Genomic DNA, 10,824 nt, shown 5'->3' with positions numbered 1-10,824 from the left:
CCATCACCAGTTTTTTGGGAGCCAAGGGCATTGCTCTGGCGGTGCCTTTTTTTTTTTTTTTTTTATTTTAATCCTTGGAGCACAGCAGTGGTGGCATCTTTTTTTTAATTCAGTACTTTCATCAGTGATTCCCATTTCCCTGCCTTTCTGATTCTGACGGAGGTCAGATTTAGAGGCCCAGATCAATCCACACCTCCAATTCTTCTAAAGATTTTATAGAATTATTTGATTTGATTCCTTTCCTGCTTAAAGTACCTAAAGTGATTATAATTCTTGAACTGAACCCTATTTAATATTTTTAATTATGAAGCAATGTTAAAATGCTGGGCATCCAATGCTTGACAGCAGGTTTCTATTTTATTTCGAGTCTTCCAGCCTACATATCCATAAAACAGGTTATAGAATTGAGATTCTGACACATTCCATGTTTTTTCCCATGACTCCATAGTCCATAATTTATTCCATGATTCATAAAAGCCTCCTTCCTCAATTTTCAAAATTGGCTCTTTATTAATTATATAAGCAATCCCTCTCCCTCCTCATCACCCACCCTTGGACCCCCAACTTTTTCTGCTTAAGAAGCTGTATTCAATTTCCTCCTTGTTTGGAAATCATTGAGACTTTGATCTTAATGACTTATGGAATGATTCTCATTTCTAGGCTATAGTTGTAATTTCCTTCCCGTATTCATGTTAGTAAATCCAAGGAATAAGACAGAGAGAATGGTTTCTAAATTATTTTTGACATTCAACTAGACTGATGACCTTTTTTCATCCTGTCCATTCTTAACAGGGCAAGAATTCTCAGATGACAACCCACAAGGACAATGAAGACAGGGAAGACTGTTAAGCAATCCATTTGTGAGCTGGTTTGAAAGACATTTACCAGCATGGACACATGAAGCACAGCACTAACCAAAATAGATTATTTAGAATATTAGTCACTTTATAAATACAAAAGACCTATGGGTAATTTTAGCTGGATGTATTTCAAAGCACCTTGGCATGCTGCTGGTCATTAGGATATGGCTGGTGGCTATGTCAATACGTATCATTTACTAAAGAAGAATTCATCAACATTGCCATGCTGTATGCTCAATAAACCAGCAGATGGTGTATGACAATTTCTTCAAGGTGACATTAAAAAACATTCCATGGAATCCCTTCTTGTTTCCTTCAACACTAATATATAAGAACATGCTTTCATTTGTAAAATGAAAAGAAAACCAGACATTTGATCAGCTTTTGTGTGCAGAAACAAGTGAAGATTCAGGACACGTCTAAATTTGCCTAGATGATTTTCCGTGAAATGTACCGAAAAACCAGAGAACAGAGTTGTAAAAGCATAAAAAAAGTTCATGTAGAAGAAAAAAAATGTTGATAATCACACTCTAACCTGGCATGTTTCTGGCATGTTCCTTAACCCAGAAATAAAATGAGGTCATGTGAGTTGAAGAGAAGCTGAAGAAAGATTTTCAGTACTCTCTTTTTTTCCAGAGCAAGCTAGGACAGCATGCCCAGAGTGGCTGCAACACTCACATTCTGAGGGTTTAAGATATTAAATTAATAAAATAAAATTACCATGTTAGAAATATAACACATTTTATGTACAAGTTTATAAAATATTTGTAGGTAGACATTTACTTTTTACAAAACATTTTTATAGGTACGTAACGTAAGTTAACATAAGTTAACGTAAGTTAACATAAGTTAAGTTTGATATCAATCAATAGATACTATTATTATTCTAATATAAAGGATTAGCAGGTAAAACTAATAAAAGTAAATTTTAATGAAAAATAGAGTTAACACTACATCCAGTGAGGAAAATGTAATCACGATATATTAAAAATTGAATATTATTGACTTTTTAAATCAACACGAATCAGTTGTGTCACAGTTGAGTAATGAACATGTTTTTGTGAAAAAAATCCTGTTGCTAATAAAAAACTTTCTCTGATTTTAAACTAGTTGAGGGTGTGGGTGTTATACTGACACCATCTTCAACAATCCCGTATCTCATTTGATAACTTCGTGAAGTGGTTTTTGAACAACGTTTTGCTTTTGGAAATGTTGCAATATTTTATTGGTGTCAAGCTGGGATGTTTTGTTTTTGTTTTATTTCCAATCAGGCATTTTGGGCTTGCTATCTCCTTTAGTTTCATGATCCATTGATGATTTTTTTTTTTTTTTTTTTTTTTTTGCAGTTCTGTGTTCACATTTATATCCCATTTGGTCTGAAAGTCTTTGGACTAGAAAAAGGACTTTTCTTGTTGTGACTTTTGATAACACCAGGATATTGTTGCTAATTGACATTCACTCTGGACCGATCCACCCAGGCATGCAGACTGTCCCACGGTTTCAACTCCTCCTCCTCTTTCAACTTCTCCTTCTTCAACATATTAAGTCCTTGACTTAAAATGAGTCCCCAAAACATAAATGACTCACATGTCAGATTTTTTAAATCTAGTGGTAATCCACTGACCAAATGGTTGGCATTTTAGTGTTTAAAGTAGCGCTGTCTGTGAGGGAACTACAACCAGAATTGCAAACAATGTGTGTAAGCAACATCACATAAAAACACTGCTATTTTGCAGTGATAAAGAATTGTCTGAGACATTAAGGATTTTTAAAAACTAGAGACAGCAAATAATAATAATAATAGCAATAATAAAAAATAACACTAAACCCTGACAACTTAATCCTCATTGTGGTGGCAGCAATATAAAATTTAGGGAGAGGCAGAAGGAGAAAGAGAGGAATAAGGAACTATTTGGCTTGATTTATCTAAATGTTATGATGTTAATAGTAGTAGCTAATCATTTGAATGTTTTTCATTCAGTATCCCAGAGGTGGTACAGTCTACTCTATATGGATTATTTAATTTAATCCTTATAACAATCTTATGAAGGCAAGTACTGATGTTAATAACCAGTTTACTGAGGCTTTAAGATGTTAAGAAATTTGCCCAAGGTCACACGGCTCAAAGCTCATGAAATTGGGGAAAAGGAGCCACAGCTTTGGTTGAGGATCTCAGTTATAAACCCTATTCTGGAACCACACTCAACATCTTTATTGTATACATGTTACAGCCAGTGAAAAGCAAGAAGGGAGGCCTTTTCTTTATCTAGCTAATTTTGACAGCTAAAGACTTATATGCATCTGATCATTAAAAGAAAAAAAAATCCACAGTGATCCGGAGAGTGATCAAGATTGATTTGCAGTTAACAGTCCAAACAAAAATCCTGATCTGACATGCTAAACTTGAAAGTGGCTTAGAAAGAAGCCTCTACGTATTTCGGAAAGAATACCCTCTGCCAATGATTAACACTCACTTCTGCAATCCCCACCATAAAATGACCCATCGGAGCCTGGTGCCGGGTAGCGTCACATTCATTATCTCAGGTAAGGATAGCAGCTGTTAGGCAGTGCAGTAACGAGGGCACAGCTGGAATCAAGGGTTGCGCTGTATGGGGAAATTTCAAAACCAAACAATAATAATAAAGCTGACTAAAGTTAGTCTGCTTCTTACCAGGCATCAGCATCTCGATCCAATGTCAATAAAATGCTCCAGCCCAAAAGAGATCTCTTGTTGGTTTAAACTCTAAACAATTGCTGTGGCAACTATTTGGGCTTAATAACATGAGGGCAAGCTTCACATTGGCACATTTTTAAAAATTGCTTACCTCTCGATGAACGTTATGGAAGTACCTTTGGGAAATTCTTTACGGTTGCCTCCCCCCTTACACGCGCACACACCCGTGGACTCTGGTACCCACTCTCATTTTACGGGTTTGTTTGCAATAAACAGTTCGGTCTCACTGGAATTTTCTTTGGATGCAGTTCCTCATTTTAACTCCTACGGCAGCACGATCCTTAAATTTAAACAGTGGATCAAAATAAACGAGGTAGTACGCTGTAAATATGAAGAGATAGCACCTGACTTATTTCAATTCTAGCTTTCTATGTGACCATTTATAATTTTTTCTTGTATTTCAGCTTTAAATGGTGGTAAAGTATGAACTTCAAAGTGTAATAAGATTTATCTAAGTGCCTGTTTTAGTTTATATGATATATTTTACTAAATCTAAATAATATTAACATTTCTTCTTACTAATTGTTTAAACACTAAAGCTAAAGAATAAATCAAGAAAATAGAAACTGCAATGTCATTATTCATTGTGGTTCCCTTCCTCCCATCCCAAAATACGTGAATACAATTGAAAGTATTAACTCATTGTCTTTTCTCCATTTAATACTGTAACTTTTATGTTATCCTATCAAATTGCCATGTTCAAATGATATTCCAGAAAAGCAAAACAAAACAAAACAAAACAAAAAACCAAAAAAAAAATCTTTGTTGGTTACATTCCTTTCCTGGCTATCATTTTGGGCTTGGGAACCCATTAAAAAATTCCAAAAATTTTACTGAGCATTTACTATATGTAAGATGCTTTGAGAAACCAGACCACTGGTTCCTGGACAGCCAGGAACTTATATTAACTATGCTTATGTTCATGTCCTTAGTAAAATACAATTAAGAGAAACAACGTTACCATTGTCTTTTTAGAGCCTAGAGTGTCATTGGTGATGGTGAATATGTACGCATAACTATGATTAAATAAAGTATCTGAATATCGCAGGCAAACGCTAGAGAATTTGAGGAGAAAGACAAAGAGAGGGATCTTGTCATCAGGTTTATCACAACCTATGTCATGGGGGGTGGTAATTATTTAAGCTGCACCTTGAACAACGCTAACAACTTAAGACGAAGAAAAGGCTTTACAGGGAAAGATAATGACTTTGGGAGTGGATATATTAAATGACAGGAGATTCTTTGGTCTTGGTCATGAATAGGGGTCTAAGGATTTCTTCTGCCAGGTATTTTAAGTGCTAGTGAATTGGATTTTTAGCTAGAATCTGAAAACATTTTTTTTTTTTTTTGGACACATCTAAAATAATGAACAATTTATTCAGCTTTCCTTCACTTAGAAAGTATAGGATATATCATATATACATCAATATGGCATTGCTTTTTTTGTTTGTTAGTTTTCTTGTTTTTTTGCTTTTGGTGGATTTCCTTTATTCTATCATTCCCTGTATAAAAATTTGCAGAACTTCACTTTCCCCTTGAACAGGTACTCTAAGAAAAAGACCAGAGGTTTAGAGGAGAGAAACCACCTTCAGAGCTATTGTCATTGCAAACTCTGCAGCACTGTGAAGTCTCCCTTGAGAGGAGACAGGAAAAACTGAAGAAGGTGACAGAGACTATGGGCAACATCATATTCTTCTCTTATTTTTAGCTTACATCTCTTTTGAGATCTAGAACTGGGCTTGTGTTGTTAGATCTGAGTAACAGTGTATTTATTTATTTATTTATTTATTTATTTTATTATTATTTTTTTTAATTTATTTTTGGGACAGAGAGAGACAGAGCATGAACGGGGGAGGGGCAGAGAGAGAGGGAGACACAGAATCGGAAACAGGCTCCAGGCTCCGAGCCATCGGCCCAGAGCCCGACGCGGGGCTCAAACTCACGGACCGCGAGATCGTGACCTGGCTGAAGTCGGACGCTTAACCGACTGCGCCACCCAGGCGCCCCGTAACAGTGTATTTAAATTTAAAATTTGTGTAGGGAAAGCTGTAGATTTTATTTCCAAGCAAGGTTGAAAATAAATATATGTTTATTTATAGTATATTATTTACATATGTTTATAATATTCTTTATTCTACTAGGTGTTATGATGAATGGACAGTTTGTTTTTTTTGGAATCCAACTTAAATTATCTTTCTATTATATTTCTGGATATCATAACTATTCAGGCTCAATTCTAGTAAAATAGCCAAGGTGCTGACACCAAAACCATAGGCCTAGTCTGCATATTTGATTGTAAATATCTTTGAAGTTGGGTATCTCTATAAAATCATGCCTCTTCCATATGCTTCTGGACCTATTACTCCCCATACTCTTTTTCTAGCTTGCTCCTAAAATTGTGACTCTTGAAGGCACTGAACTTGTGACTTCTGAAAGTTACAATATTAGTTTTTAATAGTAAGTTGTCCCTCTTTCCAACAGTAATAATGAAAGCATATTCAGGCACTCTTGGTACAGGTACTGGTGGTGACCTGATATCTATGTCTGGAGGTCTTAGCAGTGCAGACAGTTAAGTAATTTACTCCTAAACAATGATGTATTTCCTCCAGTTTATTTTTGACAATTAAAATCAAGATAGCAGGAACTTAAAATAATCAACATTCAAACTCTGGGGTCAAAGTACCCCTAAATAGCTACTGCGAATTCAACTGACATTCAGGAATCAGACAGAATATCTTCTTGTTACTCACAACTATGTCTTCTGTCTCAGACTTGTGGTGTTTGAGATGTGGCATGGTTATATCTGTTTTTGCCTGTGCATGTCTGTAGGTCACTTTACCTTCTTGAATTCCAATTTTATCTGTAACAGGGAGATGAAAATTCCTATCTCACCTGGCTGTTGTGGGTCATAAGTGAGCTAACATGAAAAGAGATGGATTATTATTAGTCACTCAATTAACAGTCATTCTAAATATGTCTTCATAATGCAAACTAAATTATTTTAAAGTGCAATTGACTCATTTTGAAACCCAAGATTGATTTTGAAACTTGTATTTGTATAATTTAATTCAAATGATATAGTATGTCCTTAAACATTATTATAGCTTTTCATAAATTATCTAGTTTTTTTCTGTATCAGCACTAGGGTCAATTAAATTTTCGTTTAACATTTTGAAAAAAATCAAAGTATGAAAATTTTCCTACTTAGATTTGAATATGTGAGATGAAAATTTTGCCTTAAAAAGTCTTCAAAGTGCTTAATTGCTGATTCTTTCTTTTGAGACAAATTTTCCATTTTAATTTCCCCCTGTTTTTAAGGTTTATTTCCATAAATCATTTTGTGGTTAGTTTGCTTTGAATGTATTTCAGATATTTCACAATTTATATATGGAAAAACTGTAGTTTTCTCATGTATGGTTAATATCTGATTTCCAAAAAATCTAATGATAAAGTTGTCCTTCTCTTTAACATCTGTAAGTTTAGACATACCAGTTGAAATGGGGAGACAGATCCAATTATCCAGATAACTTTATGTAACTCCTTCCCTATCCTTCAGAAGTACCAAAAACATACTTTTGCCTAGATTTTGAATATTTGAACAAAATGCTTTGAGGCCCAAGTCCTTGAATAATTGCATCAATTTAGTGTGGGAGGAAACCGGAGGGAGAAGAAAAGCAAAGAACATGGAGATACCCTCCAAAAATAACTGAATACTTGTAAAATACATTGCTTTAGTCTAATACATGGGTGTAGGAAATATAAATTCTTACTACTGCTTACAGGGAATACTTTAGCAATACTTAGAAAAATGTCAAAGGTACATACTCTTTGATTAAAAAAATTCTACTTCAAGGGGTGCCTGCCTGGCTCGCTCAGTGGGTTGAACATTAAACTCTTAATTTCGGCTCAGGTCATGATCTCATGGGGGTGAGATGAAGCTTCGCATCTGCTTCCGCGCTAGGAGTGGAAATTGCTTAAGATTCTCTGTCTCCCTCTCCCTCTGCCCTTCCCTCTTGTGTTCTCCCTCTTTCAAAAAATTTCACTTCAAGACATTTATTCTATAGATAAACTCTCATGTGTAAAATGATATATGTACAGAGGTGTTCTTTGTAACATCGTTCATAAAGGCAAAAGATTTCAATCAACCTAAATGTCCATTAATTTGGTTTTGGTTAAGAAATCACTGGCTTGTGTGTGTTTTATGGCGAGAAGCAGTTAGCACTATTTGGGAGTGTAAATCCTGGAGTTGCACTGCTTGGGTTTTCATCTTGGCTTTACACTTGCTGTTGTGTGGACAAATTATTAGTTAGCCTCTGTGTGCTTCCATTTCTCCATCTTTAAAATGGGACTGTCATCGTACAGACTTCTACTAAATGAGCGCTGTGAGAGCTAAGTATGTGCAGTATTTTGCATAGTTCCAGCCCAGAGGAAGCACTTGGCAAATATCAGCAAATCCTCTGCCTTTCTGAAAACACTGGTTACAAGCGAACACACAAAAATAATGATCTGCCGTCTGTCAATACTATCGTAAAGAACACAGAGAAGGGAGCAATTAATGTATTCTGAGATACAAACACATAACATGTTATTGTAGATGATCCAACAATGTGGATTATTTACATGTAGACTATGGGAAGGTTAACTTTACCCAATGACACTTAATAGAAGGAAAAAAACTCAAATATTTATTTTCATAATGGATACATAACATGGTGATACTCAATTTGACCTGTGAGCTATTCCCCTTTGGACTGTTGCCCAAGTCCTTAGGAGATGAAAGTTGTGATAAAGAGTAATTCAAAAGTTGGAATCCAGAATACTACGAGAATGAGTCAATGCTGTCAGCTGACCAGGTTATAATGCTGATGGGGAAAGAATATTTTACCCCACTGGAATACTCAGGAAAGGCCATAATATCACATGGATAAGAGAAAAATATTTCCCGGAGATAATGAAAATCTGCAGATAGTGGTGACAGCTGTGTTATGGGCATCCCAGGGCAGCATCAGGTCTCAGATACGTAAGAAGTCATCACTTGGGGGTGGTTGACAAAGTGACCTTCGGTGAGAAAAACCCAGAGGAACTTGGAATAGAAAAGTATGCGATACATTCAAGAATCTTTCTATAATCCACTTGGGCCAGATATTTGAGAAATCTGACTTGGTGGCACAAAACAATTGTTAAATATATGACATGAAAAACAAGTGAAAATCATTTGTTTAGATTTCTGAAACACCGCGGAAGGTGGGATTGTACCAACCCAGATAGTTCCTTGCCTGTGTGTCCTGAAATTCTCAGTCCGAAAGCAGAGTGTATTGTATTTCTTTAACGTTTTTGAAATTTTATATTGGATTTTTGGAACTGACTTTGGGAGTAGTTGTTTTGCCTAGTGGAACATGGGAAAGATGTATGGGTGGCAAGAGAAAAAGGAAGAATAGTTTTAATTTATAAATCACAGAATCAGTTACTTTTTCTTTCCCTTGTACCTGCATAATTAGACTGTCATATAACTTTAAGGATAATAAAGATTTTCAAGCACAGTACCCTGAAGGCAGAAAACCCAAAACATTAATCGTAACAGCTGTAGCTGTGAGTAAATACAAATATCTCTGGTAGAGGCTTTTGAATTTTTTTTTGTGAGGAGAAATTTTTTTTTCCTGAAGGAGAAATAGCACCCAAAGTCTTAAAACAGCAGACATCGTTTCTTTCTTGTTTTTCTTTTCTGAAACCGATCTTAACTCAATGCAAATAAAAACACAGAAAGGAAAATGTCAGCTTTAATGAAATGATGAAACCAGTTAGCCCTGAAACTTGGTATGTATGTATGAAGTAGGGTGACTAGGAAAGGGAAATTTTCATCAGAGGAGAAGAGGAGAGCAAGAAATAAGATGACGTTCTACAGAATTATTAGTTGGTTTTAGAAAAGAGAAAAGAGGAACAAAGGCAGTATCTGCTCTTTTAAATTGAGAGTCTCAAAAAAAAAAAAAAAATGGGGCCCCTGGGTGGCTCAGTCAGCTAAGCGTCCGACTTCAACTCAGGTCATGATCTCTCAGTCTGTGAGTTCGAACTCCGCTTCGGGCTCTGTGCTGACAGCTCAGAGCCTGGAGCCTGCTTCAGATTCTGTGTCTCCCTCTCTCTCTGCCCCTCCTTGCTCACACTCTTTCTCTCTCTCAAAAATAAATAAACATTAAAAAAATTTTAAATCGAGAGTCTCCATTTGTCTTGAGGAGCTCCTATCCACAAAATGTTCAGTGGTCTCTGCTGTTAATATTTGCATTTATTCCTATTATTAGGAATTGCTTTTATTTTGTTGTAGAGTAAGGTGTACATAGTTCTTTTGTTTGTATCAACTAATTTGGTCTATATAGGTTGTTGTTGGCAGTGTCTGTGAAAAGCCCTTTTGAACAGATAACACCTTTGCGGTTGCTTTAGGGTTTAGAGTATACATCTTTAACATATCATAATCCAGCTTAAAGTGGTATCATTCATACCTCTTAATGTGTAGTATGAAAACTTTATAATAGTATATTTCCGTTTCTTCTCTCCTACCCTTTGCACTACTGTGATCTACATTTTGCTTTTTTACACTTAATGGAATACCATTCATACTACATTTAGTGGAATAACTCGCACCAGTTTTTTTAGAAACAAGGAACCACTTTATGAATTATGTGAAATGTTTTCCAAAGTATACTGTTAAATAAAAAAAAAAAAGAAAGGTGAAGAACAACACACTGTTGCCACACGCACACACTGACATATGCACGTACATACTTACAGAGAAAAAGACCATCTTGGAAAGAATTATAACAGTTCAGGAACTGTTCATAATTACTATGAGGAGGGGAATTAGGGAGCCTGTATCTTTTGCACCTTGTGCCTCGTTCATGAATTATCTAGTAAAATGAGCAAGTAATCAATGCATGCAGGTAGATAGAGTCTGCACTAGGAGGGTTTATCCTGGGTAAGGAAACATTACTGGAAGACTCTACCATCAATCTTGACCATATCAGTGTCTGAATCATAAGGATAATAGGTAAGGAACAGAGGAGAAGGAATAGATATGGAATCTTGAAGAATGAGTTTGGTCTTACGAATACTCCATTTGAAAACACAGCTTTAGAGATGGGAATTGAGAGCATAAAAGAGAAAGGTATGGGCTTGAGAGAAATATGTAAAATCACTCATGTATTGGCATTGACTGGAACATGACAGTGAATGAATTCACCT

This window comes from Neofelis nebulosa, chromosome 5, assembly GCF_028018385.1.
Source record: "Neofelis nebulosa isolate mNeoNeb1 chromosome 5, mNeoNeb1.pri, whole genome shotgun sequence".
Classification (NCBI taxonomy): domain Eukaryota; kingdom Metazoa; phylum Chordata; class Mammalia; order Carnivora; family Felidae; genus Neofelis; species Neofelis nebulosa.
Note: the sequence above shows the minus strand (reverse complement) of the source record.